We start from the raw sequence: 17,674 nt of genomic DNA, 5'->3' as shown, positions 1-17,674 counted from the left end.
CGAAGTATGACTAAGGAATCGTTTTATCACTAAATATAACAAACGCTTTGAACAAGTAGAGCAAGAAAGTAAAGATATAACGTACAGCGGTGAGGGCCGAGCGTCGATAATATAAATGGAATTAATCAATGTTATTAATAACAGGAATTTTAATAACATACACAAACAACACAGCAGATACAAACGCGACCACTCGACATTGCTCCCAATCTGAATAATCCATGTGAATCAACTCCACATCGTTGGAACTGAGCCAGGTGAGGTGGGCTTGTTAATTGCGAGTCTAAGACATTAGTGTCTTGCTACACGCGGGATAGGTTATATTAGCTTCCTCGGGATTTGTTCATAACCTGTAGCCGTCTGACGTATTTAATTAATTTATAACGTGCTTATATTGATATAAAACTGATGTTTGAAATTTACTTTTAAATAAAATTACCCGTAGCTAGAGTATAAGCTTGAAGTAATTTTGTTTTAAATTTATTATGCCTCGTCATAATACGTCTATCCAGGTGAGAGGATGAATGCGACTCCCACGTCTATTGCAAGGTGGATATATTTAAAACGAATACATTTTTTTTTTGTATTTCTTTAACAGTTTTCAACGAGTTGTCAGAAGAAATTCCTAACGGATGAGTTTGAGATATTGTTCCGTTGAGCCGGTTATAATTTTTCTACGGTTTAGCGTTCCCGGTTGAGTTTTTGAAAGACTTTCCTGTCTTTTAACTAATTAATTAGCGCTTTGGATCTGTATAAATAAATATGCTGCTTTATTGTATGTATATAATATAATATAATATTTGTGTCACACTTGGATAGTTAGTCGGAAACATGTATGAGAAAAAATATATTATTTACATTTAAAAATATAACATTTCTTTTGTGACTATGGATAATATGAAATAAGTATGTAATTTTTATTTCCGCATTATATTGTATATGTTCCTTCCAAACGTTATTTTTTCAACTTAAACAAAACAAGTAGACGATAAACTAGACTGCAAAAAGTTGTGAAGCAACGGCAGAACAAACATTGTCTGATATTAATAACAAAACATTAAAGCTAATAATATTTTCTGTCACATTGAAATAACCTCCCCTTTTAAACTACCGATAAAACTGAATTATATTATCGTCTTCATTAATCCTTATTTTTTTTTTTGTTTTCCATAATTTAAATATTTTATTACAATTTAAAGTCAGGTTTAAATTATCAGTAATGTGACAAGCATTAATCCTCATTTCGTATTCTCGGTAAATTGCTGGTAAACCGGAATTTTATGAAAATACATGAAATAAATTATGACGCACACGTATAAAGACGTGTATAGTGCCAATTACGTACTGAATAACTGATCTCATCATTATGTCTTCGACTTTGTTTTCACTTTCAGTGAAATTACTTTGAAGTGATATACTCATATTACAGAATATACAAGATTAAAATTGAGAGGTTACAGTTAATATTAAATAATTTCAAAATAATATCTCGATATACAGTATTGACTATAAATTCGTTGCATTTATCTAATATGTAACAGACAAACGTTATGTTCTCATATAATATATAGAGAATTTAAAAGGTTTAATGTTTTTAGTGTATTTAGAGACGAAACTTCTTAGCATTCCATGGATTCACCGTGCGGGTGCCGGGTCCGTCACGTTGCAGGAAGAGGAGCTTCAACAATGCCTGAGACTTGCGACCCAGGTGTAGGTTTGAATGTCCCTATTTAACGCGCGCTAAACTCTCACCTCCACCGTGCAAGCTCCCCTCTCTACCTAACCTAATTTGAAATGAAACTACATAATATTGCAAAAAAGATATGTAAAAGTATAAAGAGTTTTTTAAAAATATGTTAATCTTTGATAAACGAATAAAAAAAATTATACTATTTATACAGGGCATTATAAAGAAGTTATTTCAATTGAATTTAATTGTCAACCGCTCGGAACTGCTATCCTTAGGATTAAAAACTACATCGCTTCTTGTTGGAATTTGCAAAATTTTGTTACCGCACAGTTTCAATGCGATTTGACCTTATAAATTACTAATATAGGACTTTGATAATTATAAAAATGTGATATGCTCAAGTAGGAGCGGGGCACGTATAGCTTATATGGAAAAGTGTTTCCGACGTAGTATCCTAAAAGTAGTAGGTTCAAGTCCGGCTACGGACTTTTAACAGGTTAAATAAATTGAATATTTTATATTATTTATAATATATTATAAACAGTTACTGGCGAGGTCGGTGTGCTTCTGTATTAGGTCACGTGATTTTATATTGAGAGCTCTAACACTCGCAGCATCGCCGATTACACGTGTTATTGGCTATGTTTAAATAATAGCTGCTTACGTTATTTATAGTCACTACAACATTAAATACTCATTAAATCTAAGTAATATTTGGATATGATAGGGTTTATATAAGTGTATATAAATATATATCAATGTAAATACTATACGATTATTGCTTATTTCAATTTACGTTTAATATAATGAGTCATTTGAGTGAGATATTGTAATGGCATATCCCTTTGAGACGGCGCAGCAATAAACTCTGATGTGAGATATGCGTTTTATAAGAATTATTATTTAGTTGTGCGAGTCGGTAAGATTTACAACTGTTCGTAAATATTCCAATACACTTGTAGTTTTTATATTAAATTAAATTCCAGTTAGTTCATTAACTTATTTGTCAATATATATGTGAGTTAAATTCTCAGTTATTATATAAATAATAGTTTATTTGTGACAGTCCTCTTCGTTGGGGGCACGGATGACGTCATTACAGTTTCCTTCCGCACGAAGTTATTGAATTCGGTAACGTTCCGGATTCGTTTGATTACAATTGTGTTTTATTAATTTCTTTGTCAATGGTTATGTACTAAAACATTTAAATGAATTGAAACGTTAAATCAGTCAGTGTCAACTTGAAAGTTAAAACTCGTTCGTTTATTATGATTACTTGATACATGTGAAGGGAATTTATTGAAGTTGAAGCGGATAATATGGAGTGTGTTATTAAACAATTTATTACTTAAAGAACACATTATTTTTTGCGTGCAAGTGATGTCTTGTGTCTTGTCTTGTTTATATAAAAAATAGGATTTTGTTACAATTCTTGGAATTTATTTCAATGATCGTACCTTTATTTATATTCAGTTAAGTATATATATATTAAGCTTATAGTGTTATATCAGAGATCACACTATATTTAATCACTTTTTTTATATGTATGACTATTTTAATTAAATGAAGCTAAGAGACATTTCCGTGATGTCTCTTACAGTGTTTATGGGACACTGAATGTCACTCCTCACGTAAAGCTTTCTCCTACAGTCAACTTCACGTTTATACGTAAATATTATAATTTTCATTAAAAGTCTATACGAAAAATAGATGAGCGATAGTGAAAGATACTTTTCAATGTTTTTGGTTGTACAAATGCTTTAAATCAATCCGATATTCCTTGACCGTAAGCCTGTTATGTCCTTGACATATAAAGCATGTTGTTTCAAATGCTAAGACGTTCACGTAGCATTTAAATATTATTATCAATACCTATATGTTTTAATCCTTGTACGTCTCAGACCATAAATTACGAAGGTTCCATTCATGTAAACAGACACGATCTATTTTAGACCCTACAACTGGATGTGAGGGTTTGTTTTTGTATAAAACCAGAGAACTTGGTGATGGTGAAGCTGCCACATTTGTTGTCATTTAATTAAAACGAATAGTAAATATACTTTAGATCTTTTACTTTATATCTCAGATGTTTCTTCTCTACTTTTGTTTTAATCGTTTTAAATATCATATAAGGATGCTTAAAGATATGCTCTTAATGTTATTTTATTGAAGGAAAAAATTCGTAAAGATGATGATTTGTCGTGATATTTTTGGATATTCGATCATATATTAAAGGAAGGTAATATAGATATATTTATATTTCAAATTGAAGAAATACTAGTCAATAAAATAAGTCCTTGATGTTTAGTTGGTAAAAATAAAATATTAATATGCACATTATTACATTAGAGGGAATTATTGAATAATGGACATTAAATAAAAAATTATTTGTTCAAACACAATATTGTTTTATCAATTCTTTAAGCACGCGACCATTAAATTTTTGGGTTAATTTAAAGATAACATTAACTAAAAAACTATTTCATATCGTATAAAATTCCTGAAAATAAAAAATATATATATATAAATATATATAATTCTACTGTACGCGTATATGTCACGTAACTCGGCCAGACCGATTTGAAGGTTTTTTTTTTGTAGGCGCATGGTCATCGCACCATATGGTTTAGGTTCACAAATCAGGCCGGCAGATGACGCTGCAGTCAGTATCCGGGTTATTTAAAATTTAAAGCCTTGAACGCAGGTTGCTAAAAGTATTGTTATAACACACTTTACACATTTCGCTCTGAGCACAACTATAATGTTCACGTGGACGGACTCGCGGGCAAAAACTTGTATATATGTAGGTATATTTCGCTCACGGAATTAAAATTTTAATCAAACTATATTCACGATAGGTAGATCGAATGGAATCTGTATTGAAACTATCAATGCATTGGAGCGGGTTTAAATGGAAATCTCATGGCTTTTAATTAATTAAACCTGCGAATTGAACAATACCTACAGACTTCTGTTTCGATAGAACCTTAAAGTTCTGTGCAATATCTTTTAGGTCATGGTGTTTGTTATGAGCTTAAGCGATTTTATTTTATATTGAATGTACCTTATTCAAATCATATACCATAGCAACTCAAGATTGTATAAAGTAGATCTATTATAAAAAAGGATGCTATAAAAATTACCCAACATATTCGTCGTGGTTTCTGTTATATTATGGCAACATTTATAAATAGAATATATTTTATTTCGAATGCAAATTTTAGCTGTGTTTTATAATATATTATTTATATTTCAAAACGCTGTCTCTCATCACTTGGGAAAATATCTGAAAATTCAGTAAAAGTTTGGGTTTTGTTTTCCAATTTCAGATTCAGGTTTGACTTCAGATCTAACTAATATTATGGTCTATTAAATAGAACTAACATTGAATGCTGTTCTTTATTTTATTTTCTATGCTTCTTTATTTTTACATGAACCATTTTTGAGATCTAAGATTCTCGCGAGTTTTATTCAGATACACGGGCAGACGAGATGTGATGTGTGACGTCTGCCCGTGATCACGGTTGCTGAAAAGTAACCGAAACGTCGGGAGCATGTAGTTTTTTACAAAAATAAATCACGCGTAGTTTATCCGAAAAATACTAGTTTCATTTAAATGAACCATTTTTTAGTATAGACGTGATAAATATTTTGATGTTATAAAGATGTATCCTTGAATAAATACAAATTAATTTATTGGATTTAAATTCTATAATAAAGTATTTATATTGTAGTGAACTATTTGAATTCATGACGAATCTTATATCGTGATTCGATCGTATATATATTATATGGTGGTATTAAAATATTTAGGTCACTAACTGTCGTCCCGAACACTAAAAGACTACAATAAATTCAGTAGTTTATTCCACATAAGACTGTAAAATATTTAAACAATAAATTCCAAATCATAGCTTCCCGGACGGTGGCGCCCTCTTGTGTACGTGAGAAACAATTTATTATTACCTACCGCCTTTGGGTCATGGGAAATTGTGACTCAATACCGGATGGCTGGATAATAAATTGGTTTCGTTCATTAATACAAATATTAATTAAAAAATATAATTTCTTTTTGTCTGTTTTGCTTAAAGGAAATTAGGTTTTTTATTATTTTGTTTAAGTAATAGATTTAAAAGCTTTAATTCTTAAAGTTTTTTTTATGTTAACCATAAACAGTTTTATAAATATTTCCGACAAAAAATTTTAAAACATGAAAATCATTTTAATGTACCTCTGAAGTAAGTTTTACTTTTTTTAGATAATGTACTAAAGTTTGACTTTTCCAATTAGTTAGTTGATAAAGTTTAGTTAAGTATGTACTAATTTGTTAAATGCATCATTGATCTGAATACTAGGGTATCATGATATGTATGGCTGTGATGAGATGCTCACAACCCCTTATAAAGTCTATTCATTGTTTTGAAGAGCCGTAGCGTGACTTGTTCATAACTACTTGCTCGTGTTTATGCCAGCCTGGTACTTTCAGTTTGATGTTCTTTTTATTATAGCTGTGGTGTCACAAATTCTATTCTCGTTTGTAAGTTTTTTATTACCATAAGCTATGGCGGTTTGAAATGAAAAAAATCAAAGTGATTTTTAAGGTTATTGTTTAAAGTGAATAAAATGGAAATATAGTCTTGTTAATGTTTTGTTGGTCATATATATTGTGTTCAAAAAGGTAATTAGTTTGATATTTGTTGTTTTTTTTTCAGGTACGTATAAATCTCGTCTCCATCAGAGTAAGGTCATTGTTATCTCATATGTTGCTGTCAAGTCAACGGACGCCGACATTGTATGAAGCCTGTCGCTTTAGGAGCGCCCCTAAACACGAAGGCAATATTAAATTCCTGAGTGAAACGTTGGCCTTTTAAAATTTTCGTAGAAAGTTATCTTACAGCTGTCTACATTGTTTAAGCACAGTCATAAATATGAACATAAATTAATATAAACTTATAACTTCTCAAATTTTATATATTTTATGTGTGTATATTTAATTATTTTTTTTACCAATTTAAAATTAACTGGTTGAAATGTCGCCAATCCACTGTGAAGTCTGATTGGATCCACATACAAATTAATTAATTTCATTCCGTTAAGTGATATATCTACTCTTTAAAAATGTATATTTTACTTCAGTATATTTTACGTATGTTGTAAAGACATCGCGTTCAAAAAATTTATTTGCAAATAAGACAATATATGATAGTCACTTACGATTAAACAACTTAATAAGAGATGAGAGAACTGTTTTATAATCATGTTGAGTTTCCTCCCAGTTATATTAGCATCATATAAAGCATTCGGTAACATATTAACGGCAAGTTTGTGTTACACTTAGCGGTAACAAATATACGTCGAGGGAACTCTACCTATTTATTAAGCACTTTGCCCAAAATTGGATCCAAGCCAGATGATGTTATGTATTTTTATTGTTTCTATAAAAATATGGTTCATAACAGTTACTGTGGAGATAATATATTGAAAATTACAACGATAATCTCTTTGGTGAGTGGATTGTTTATATTATATTCCTATAAAAAGTATTATTAATATATATATATATATATATATATATATATGGTAATATTAATGTCTAATTTTATAGAAATGTTAGTATTATTAGTAATTTCTATTGATATTCTGAATTCAACCGAAAATAAATTTAGGGATTCTTAAATATATCCAATAGTCGCTATGACCGCGACAGGGCAAGAATAGGTTAAAGAGTTTCTTAAATGTTCACAGCACAAACGTCGTTATTGTGTCTCAGTATGAGCTATTATTGTGTATTTTAAATTCATATATATCGGTATGTAAAGTATAATTGATTCGGTTACGTCTTAAATATTAAATTACATTAAACATATCTTCGGTTTTTGTATATAGAAATGTTTAAATAACCACGGGTTAAAGTAACGATGAAATATATTATGTTGTAGGTAAATAATATTGTAATACATTAAAAAAAATGTATATAACAAAATCGAGAATCCATATGAATTGCTTATACATATTTGAATTGTGAATGAAATTCATAACACACGTTAGATAGCGGCCCTTTAAACCTACACCTGGGTCGCAAGTCCCAGGCACTGTTGAAGCTCCACTGTCATTGCCTTTCGTGCAAAACTATAAAAACTAAGAAAGACATAGCTTTGGTCTGAATTTAAAATGACTAGTTGTGTGACAATATATATATATATATTACATATTTACAACAAAAAGTAATATCAATCGCAAACAATATCATTTTTATTTACTCAATACATTTGATATATTCGTCGTTTTAATGTTTATTCTGTGAAGTGATGTGGTGTGACTTTAATTACAAAGTATCAGATACATTCTACGAAGAATTGATAAGTTGAAATTGAAAAATATGCGTACAGATGTCGAGCGACGTTCTTGTACAGTTCAGCATAAAAACTCCCAGGAGTGTACATCTCGGCGATAGTTTTCGATATTCCCATATATAACAGGCGAATGTGTCCCCTAATTTGTTGTTATTAGGGTGTATTTTGATATGAGTGTATAAAGTCGTTAGTGTATGTTAGTGGACTATTAAATTTTACTACCGCCATCAGAATTGCAACGTGACGTCATCGATCTGAACTCAGGTTTAATTGAAACAAGGGGGTTCTTATCAGAAGATTGAACCTTTTTAGGTCACCGTTAATGTAACTTTGTCGTCACAAATAATTTTCTACTTCTAATAAAGATGACAACGTTTTTTTTTCTTTATACACAGTAAAATGTAATGTCTATTATATAACAAAAGAAAATTAAAAAAAACTTTAACTCTAGTAACTACGTTTAGTATAAGTAATAAAAGTAATAGGTAAAAATTTCTCTGTAAACAAATGAAATAATTATTAAGTTTGATAATTGAACCTATACGAGTATTATAGTCACATCAGGTGTGAGGTGTGAGGTGTGTACCAATGATCAATCTCATATTTACAAAACAACGTATTCAGGGACCGAATTGGTCGATTGTTGGGAAACAGTTCCTGATGTGACAAAACAAACACTCACAACAACCTACACGTGAACCGCAATAAAATATATATTTTTACAGGTTTTTTTTATCTCATTCTGTGACTTTAGAATAGAGAGAGAAGAAAAACATTAACAAACGAATAAGCAATATATTAGGTAATGATTTATTTAACAGTAATTAATCAGGTAATAAAATAAACAGAGATTTGAAACATGACGAAACTTGATAAACACGAGTTGGACTTGCCCACCAATGGTTCCGTACTATAGTCTCCAGATTTTTAAATTTAATTACAGTTGTATGAGGGTGATGAACAATTCGTAGTTTTTGTAAAACATAAAACACCGTATAAGTGTAGAATAAGATTACCATCAGAGTATTGAAACACACGTTTTTTGAGACATAAAGACCCTTTATGTTTTTAACTTCATTTTTGAAGTTTTAGTCACATTCTTAAAACTGAAAACATGAATATTTTGTTGCAAATTCGACTCGACGGTTTCTAGATACGGGGTCTTCGTGTACAAACAGATGGACAAAAAATGTTTCTATACGGTTTCCGGTTTTTAATTTTATTACACGGAACCCTAAAAAATACAAAAGCTAATTCAATACATCGTTAATATTATTTATGTTACAATTGTTAATACAGTTTTGTAATAAAAAAATTACAAGTAAACAAAACAGTGTGGGATGTAAACACATACACTTGGAAGTGACTGTTATTATATAGCGCCGCTCACACGCGAGGCCGCGGGTTCGAAACCTGGCAAGTAGCAATGTGATCCTTTCCGAGTCATGTGTACTCTCTAAGAGTATTTAGACACCGCTGACGGACGGTGAAGGAAAACATCGTGGGGACACCTGGTCTTATAATTACAGATTATAAGAAAACCTCCATGCGAGAAGGGGCCTTTGCTCAGCAATTGGCTCCGATAGGCTGATGATGATGATGATACATACATGTATTATGTACATAAGTTCCATCGTGATAATATATTTTATTGATGACAATATTTATTACAATGAAAATATATAAGTTATTAAGTAACATTGAGATAAATATGAAATTATAATTTATTTTTATCCATTACTTAATGTCTCAATTATATTCCATAGATATAACAGTGTTAAACATTTCGTCAATCAATTCGATGTAAAGGAAACTGATTGTGTATAACGTACGTCATACAAAACTGACGTTTTTTCGGAAATGCTTTGTAATCCGACATGTATGACAGACAGGGATACAGACTGAGCTAACGTTGCACACAAAAGGCCAACAATACCCTCTAAATGTTGTAGACGGAAGTAATAAATGTACACATGTTTTATATGAATAGTTTAAGACTTCAATTTATATTCTGAATTTTTCATATAAGAAGTCGCATGATCACCAAGGGACAATGGCGTGTTGTCTAACAGCGATATTAAATTTCTGTGATGAAAGATGTTATCACAATAGATGTCTTGAAACGTGGACTCGCTCTCCGTAGGCATATTGTAGACGTGTGTCGTGCACGTAGCCCAGTTTTAGTTTTTAATTCCGTCTTAATGATGTACCAAATGAAGATGTCTCATATCGCGGAATTCTATCAAATGTATACAGATTTCTTGTTATTTTTGTGTGCTATGTTTTGTTCCTTACAAGTTAAGTTCATATAAATTTATCAACATTTTTTTTATAACAAACACATTACGTAAAAGTTGAATTAATGTACCCGTAATTAAAATTCATGTTTCATGTTTGTGTTGCCAAGTTATAATGTACAAAATATTTTTTCTGTTCTTTTATTCCGTCTTCTTTATCTTCTTTAAAATATGATAATATAACTAAATTTATGTCTATATAACAATGATATGTATATATTTGATAATCACCAAAGAAAATATTTAGACCAATGAAGTTATATATAAATTTAATTGTAAATAAATTCTACGTAGCGACAAATATGCAAGAAATCCAACCGTGGATTGTATTTGCTGTTCAATATCTCCAAAGTGTAGACAAGTTGAAAGGCAATAAAATAAATGCCAACACATCTAGTACGTTATTAAATTTCTCAAAGCTGACGTTTGTGTGTTCTGTTATTTTACTATTGATTTTATAATCATACGTTATTACAGTTTTAATATTGGCACTCATAAATAATACATTTAATTATACAACATACCTCCGTGGAAATTTTTCTGTTACGAATTATGTAAATTTTAATATTAAATACTATCGGGCGCTCTCACATCCAGCTTTAAAGATGCGCATCCGGCTTACATAGAGACGTGCTGGCAATCATAAAATATTCATTAAATATACAAATGTACGAACGTAAAGAGATTCATGTAGAATTAATTTTAACCTGACAAGAAACTTAAAACACACTGCAGAAATATTTTTACTGTGACTGAAAAATGTCTTCGGGTTTTAAAATAATGTTTTAACATACAGCTATACAAGAGACCTCTGCTAGAGGTCAGGGCACTTTCTTTTTGATAGTTGTTGAAACAGACCCTATCTCTATATATTTGAATCTTTTATCAAGGTCCGGAATTGTCTGAATTGATTATAAATTAAGTGGGGCCCTGACATACAGACACTGGTTAGTGTTGTTTATCTGTCGAAAGTTAGATAAACAAAATTAATATTCTAAAGAAAGGATTGAATTTTGCTCTAACATCTTGAATATTGAAATTTGATGACATTATATTATGTAATTTTAAGGAATGTCTTTACAACAATGACAGGACTAATTTCTTATTAAATTAAATCTAACTGCCAGAAAAAAAATTAATGCAAAAGTGCAAAAGTATTAAACAAAAATAAGATTTTCGTATTTACTACGAATATATTTTAAATATATTAGTTTATTAAATTTACATTTCTTTAAAAATATAATATAAAAAGAATTTGATCGATTCCTTTGATAAAGTATAAAAGACCTCAAATGAAAGAATTGGTCTATTATCGTTAAAATACAGCTCTCTGTTCACGATGACGATTTCAACGTTCATTGGTGTCTGAAGAACTCTTCACTGACTCCTCATTATGGAGAGACCCTCGAACAAATACACGCGGAGAGGAAGATGGAAGGAAAAATAACGATGGACTCGTCTCTATCACACGAATGACATTGGTTTGAACTTGATTACGTTAAATATCATTAATTTATGATCAAAGATAGCACGATTGAATCGTTATTATCAGTAAAAATAATATTAAAAAAAAATCTAAATTTCAATAAATATATTTTGTTAGTAGTATATTTAGCCTATAGTTCAGATGTTATAAGGGTGGCAAATTCGTCTTATGTAGTCGGTTTGAAACAAAAATAGGGCACATGCATAATTTTTGTAATATTTTCTAAGGCAAGAATAAATTGCTAAATCCAACACGACCTAATTTATAATAATCAACTCATTTTTCCCGTTTCGCTAAGGTCTCGAGCTTGAGATATATGCTTCAAATATTTTTCTCTATACGAAAAGCGTAGCACGTCTAGTGGAGACTTGGACCCTTCCACCACTGGTTTTTATTTGTTAAGTTGGAAAAGGTTCGGTAATTATATCGGGAACTTCATCGAGGACTTTGTATTACGTGAGGTCAATAATTTCTGTTAAAGGTAATATTTTACTCACCCTGATTATAAATTAAGATCACAATGTATATTTTATTCTCAGCAAGTTAGTATAACGATAGTTACACTTGAAATTTCATTCTGAAACCCGTTTAATATTCTTTAATTAAAACCCAGATAACATATGACCTGTTCCGGTCCACATGTTTCAGCGAGTCGGAATATAAAAGTGCTGAGTGTTGCGGTTCAATCAGTACAATTTTCGCAATTAGAAATCGTTTGAGAGTCATTATCGTTAGACCTTAGTCTGAGTACGGCTTTGTGGTTTCTGAAGGTTGGTTCGAGATTTTATGAGTTTGTAGCCATCTATAATTGAAACGCTCCCCACGTGTAGGACTCGTTTTCTATGCGAATTGTAAACTCATCAGTTTTATAATTAAAAGTTCGAGAGCAGCTTAGAAATGTATGCGGATAAAGGATTTAACTATTTCCTACCGAGTAATTACGGATGACATCTCTATTTGACTCGAGAAATTAAACTCGGATCGCAAACGCTTTAATGTTTAAAGAAACCTATTTAATGGACTGTATTTTATCATATAGAAACTGGGTTGTGTAGGTGATTCCTTAACAGATGATACGTATATATATATAGATTGGTTTGATACCTCAAACATCTTAAAGATGGATTACATACGAGCGTGATGATAGACAGCAGATTATTGCTTTGTATGGATTATTAAAATCTTTAATGAAGCCATCTCATCTAGTTCCAAAATATATAATAAAATATACTAGTGAACAAAAAAAAAGTATTATATGAGAACATTTTCCATCTATAGTTTTTAAGGCGTTTTGAATAATTTGTTAATAGTTTCCTTTAATTAAAGGTAAGATTTCAAACGAAATTAAAATAAAACGAATGTTTTCGGTTTAACTGCGCGTTCTTTTTTATTATTTTGAACTACATACTCCCGACGTTTCGGTTCCTTTACAGCAACCGTGGTCACGAGCAGGCGAGACGAAAGTTTAAATGAATACTTGCGTCTTAGATATCATTATTTCAAACGAAATCTTGAAAAGCGATGTCTTGAGATTATTTTTCTCAGCATATAGAAAATAAAATGTACCTACTAAAAAACGTTATACATCACACTCTTTTATTAGAATTTCAATGAATTCTTTTTCATCGGTCTACACTTCGTCATCTCTAATTAAAACTTAAGACAAAGATTTCCACGCACACAGTACGGAAATTCAGTCTCATTTCGAAAACTTATATTGTAAGGAATAATTAACAAATTCTGGTACTTTTATAAAGAATTAATATTAAGTGACAGATAAAATACTATTTTTTGTAATACTTCCAAAGTTAACGATATTTTATATTAAAAGCAAAAAAATACAACTGGAAGTCAATTAAAACTTTAAGGGGTTTAACGTGAGAGCAACAATGAACTGAAGTTGTATCGATCGTGCTGTTCTTCAAACTATGGTCTCTTGAGTCAGAGGACTTGATAATATCTTAACAACTTTACGTAATACAAGTACATTCATATAACCATCGGTGAATTCATTACATTCAATATATCTCACAGGATATACACAAAAAAATTATCTTTATACTTTGCAAAATAAAATATTAAAAGAAATTCAATTCGGACAAACTTTTTGTTATACGTCGGAACTTCTTGAAAAGTTATAAATGTCATAACTGTTGAAATGCGCTTTTTAAACACTGTCTACTTCTTTCTAAAGAACCTTGTTCCTTTAAATGAACCAAATATTTTTGGATTACTACGTTTTTTTATATATTTTAAATAAAAAACTCCCGACTTTTCGGTTACTTTGTAATGATCACAAAGCAAAGTAACCGTAAAGTCGGGAGTTTGAAGTTTAAAAACAAAACACGTAGTAATCCAAAAATATCAGTTTCCTTTAAATGAATACTCGCGGATGTCTTAGATCTCATACCTTCGTTCTATATAAAATAGTATTGTCTTTTAAAAATATAAATAGAATACGTACGTATGTTATGTGAAAGATTTAGATCGCTGCTACAAATCCATGTAATTGTTTGACTCTATTTTCCCCTTTCCTGATAAACTGCCGAATTTTCTTCGAATCGGAAAGCCATGTTTGACCCTAGGGAATTTTGGTGGAATCCTTTTTGTGAAGTTACCGAATATATGTATGTACGAGTGAATTTTATGTTTACAACGACATACAAATGGAATAACGTCGCTTTCCTACACACAGTATATTAAACTAAATAATTTACCCTTCATAGCAGAATTATATTAATATTATATAAGGTACGCTTGTTTTTATGTTCATATACTTTGGGCAACATGATATATTGTGTGGTGTTTGATGTTAGCCTTCATTAGTATAAAAATTTTCACCTATAGTCTGAGCTTAAGGAAGCTAACTCAACTTTCATTATAATAACGTATACATTAAGTTGAAAATATATGTGAAACTGAACCTAGGAGAACAGTTTGTGGGGACGTCTCTATGGACACACGTATAATTAAATATTTATCCAACTTCATAAAATGTAACTATATGTTATGGAATTAGTATGTACCTAAAATTAAGATATTAATATTGAGCTAAAGACTCGCGCAGGTCTCGAACCAGTGTTCCATTGATCTGCTTTCTCCCTTAGTTCAGAACAAGGAATTTTCAATTCATATTTTATATAATAATGCCAATAAATCAAGAGGTTCTAAGATTATTTTTTTTGGTGTTATTAATGAATTAAAGTCCATATTATTTTTATATACCATGCAATGAATAAGAACTCCATGCAAGTATATACAGTCCACGGATAAACCTTATCCGCCACCTTAACCGCCGCTAACAAGAGATTCAGTTACGCCCCTTGTCCTCAAGACAGGATAGATTCGTGTCCTCAGATCCTGTTTCATTGGCGGGAAACTGAGCAGATAAGTATTTTAGAAAACGGCTCGAAGGACCGACTTTCCGCTTGTTTGACATCGCATTACTCTCCAGTTTATTCTCATTCAATCATTGTATTATGTTATATAAATGGACTAGCTTTTGCATGTGATCTTGTCCTCGTGGACGTCGAAATTATTAGGGAAATAAATAAATTGTGTTTAAATATATATGTTAACTAAACGGCAGCTTTCTCTATCGTCTGTGTCCTTTGATTTCATACAAAATACAACAGTTACTAATTCTTCCCGCGGGAACTACACCGACTTTCGAGAGTAAATAATGGATTTTACGTTATTATTTTTTCTGAGCTATATCATTGTAAAGTTTAATTAAAATCACTTCAGCAGATTTTACGAAAAAAGCAACAAACACGTTTAAAAATCTTACCCATTTACAACATATGTGTCGTAATAATGCTATATAATATTTTTTTAATAAAATATGATAGAGGATTTATATGTTTGTTATTCTAAAGAAAGAAATATACTCATCCGACCTTTCGCGTTCATCGGAAAAAAAAATCCAAAACTCCTCAAAGGCTCTCAATCATGATATAAGCCGAGCCAATCTGGATCCGTCAATGAAATCTCAAACTGACGTTTTATTAGCCCGAGTCGGATTATTCCTTGGGCAAACTTATCCGATAATCTGGTGCCTTTTATACCACACGACCTACGACACGACTTACAAACGATCTTTCATCGTGTTCTAAATGTCTCGAAATAACTTTAGTGTTACGTAGCCCACAAAATCTGAAGTGACGAGAAGTGTCACGATGTATGCAATAATATTTATAAAATCTAAATAAGTAGAAGCAAATTTTAGTATCTATTTAGTTTTATTTTATCATTCACAAATTTGTGAAATAGTCAAATTTGACAGGTTATACTAATTTAATGTTTATTAGTTTCTGTATGTCCAATATACATTGGGTAATATTAAGTATATTTTGTGTTGTTAAATCAGTAACGTTAGTGTAATAAAATGTTGCATTATTTGTAACGTGTTGGTCAATTTAAATCGACCCAGCCACAATCCACTCACAACTCACTTCCTTTTACAGACTCACCGCAGTGTTTAATGGGTTGACAGTTTGTTATTTCTGTACATACGTATAATAATATATTAATATAACTTTTATACTAAGTTAAGTAATACATATATGTACGAAAAACTTTTAACTATCAGTGACTACGTCGTTGATTCCCACTCGTACTAATGGTATGGTTGTTGTTACGTAAATTAAAAAACCTCAGTTTACATATAGTATAAAAAATAATATACTAAACAGTTGAAGTGTATGTGTCTTTTTGTTGCTCAATACTGTAGAAAATAACTATGATATGTAGGTATTTCAACTTTTTTTATTTAGTTAGTCTTAATATGTAAGCGAGCGGATCCAGGCAATACACATATGTGTGTAGTATAAAATACAATCACATTTTTAATGTACAAATGAGCTGTAAAAGCTTTTCTGACAATTCCATAGAGAATAAACGGAACTGAAATTTACGTTTTTCACAACTGCATTGCTTTATTGCAATTCATCAGACGGAATAAAGTTACGTGCGTGCTCCGTCACTGGAAAGATTACCTGCAGGACGTGTATGAAAATTAATATTTTTTTATACATGTTTATGAGAAATTTTACTATCGTCATATATAGTATTGTTGCTCTACGCTTTGCTTGAAATATTTCAGCAGATTTATAATGAAAAGGGTTAACATTCCCACATTGACGTTTAGAACAAATCGTTTCACAGTAATAAGGAAGCTCGATAAGGGTACAATTTTCCGTCCTTTTAACCTTCTTACGATCGCGGGGTCGTTTGTACCCCGCCCCGCGGTCAACTCTACCAAATTGGACGGCTATTTATTGGCCTCTATTTGTTTTGTTGTTAGAAAGATCTAGAATTATCAGTTGTTCCAAAAACATATGACCTATGTAAACTTTAAATATAAACAATTTAAATAATTGATATAACAACATGAGGTATTCCCGGGAATAAAAAAAATATAAGTATAAAAGTGTCTTTGTTACTATCAGACGCTTTCGAAGCTTTGAAGTGTGAATGTTGCGATAGGTTCAAGAAGGTAAGAAAATAGAATTAAAAAAACATTCTGCACTTAAATCACTATTGAACTAGGAAAAGGAAAGACTTTTTGGGATTCAGTGAGTTGTGCGAGTTATGTTTGATGGGAAAATACATTGAATGTGTGGGTATATTTTACATAACCTGCTCTGATCTAAGAGATTGTTTATTTTAAAAAGTATTTTTCGGGTTAAAATATGATTTTGATATTTTTTCATATCAAATCATACTATTTATTAAGAAAGGTTATTTTAGAATTATAAGTGAAGTAATTCAGGTTACTCTAACTTATTACTCTATTAGTCCTTATATGATAAATAAAAATATCGTACATTATGTTTAGCTGAATGTT

General features: G+C 30.7%; 1 protein-coding gene across 4 annotated transcripts in view; it reads left to right on the top strand.

Annotated features, from left to right (window-relative positions):
• The window catches only part of LOC116775591 (heterogeneous nuclear ribonucleoprotein L), a 178,808-nt gene that overhangs the window by 17,930 nt on the left and 143,204 nt on the right, over nt 1–17,674 (top strand). The gene's annotated exons all lie outside the window — the stretch shown is intronic.

This window comes from Danaus plexippus, chromosome 27, assembly GCF_018135715.1.
Source record: "Danaus plexippus chromosome 27, MEX_DaPlex, whole genome shotgun sequence".
In the NCBI taxonomy this organism is placed as follows: Eukaryota; Metazoa; Arthropoda; class Insecta; order Lepidoptera; family Nymphalidae; genus Danaus; species Danaus plexippus.
Note: the sequence above shows the minus strand (reverse complement) of the source record. Positions and strands in the feature narration are given on the sequence as shown.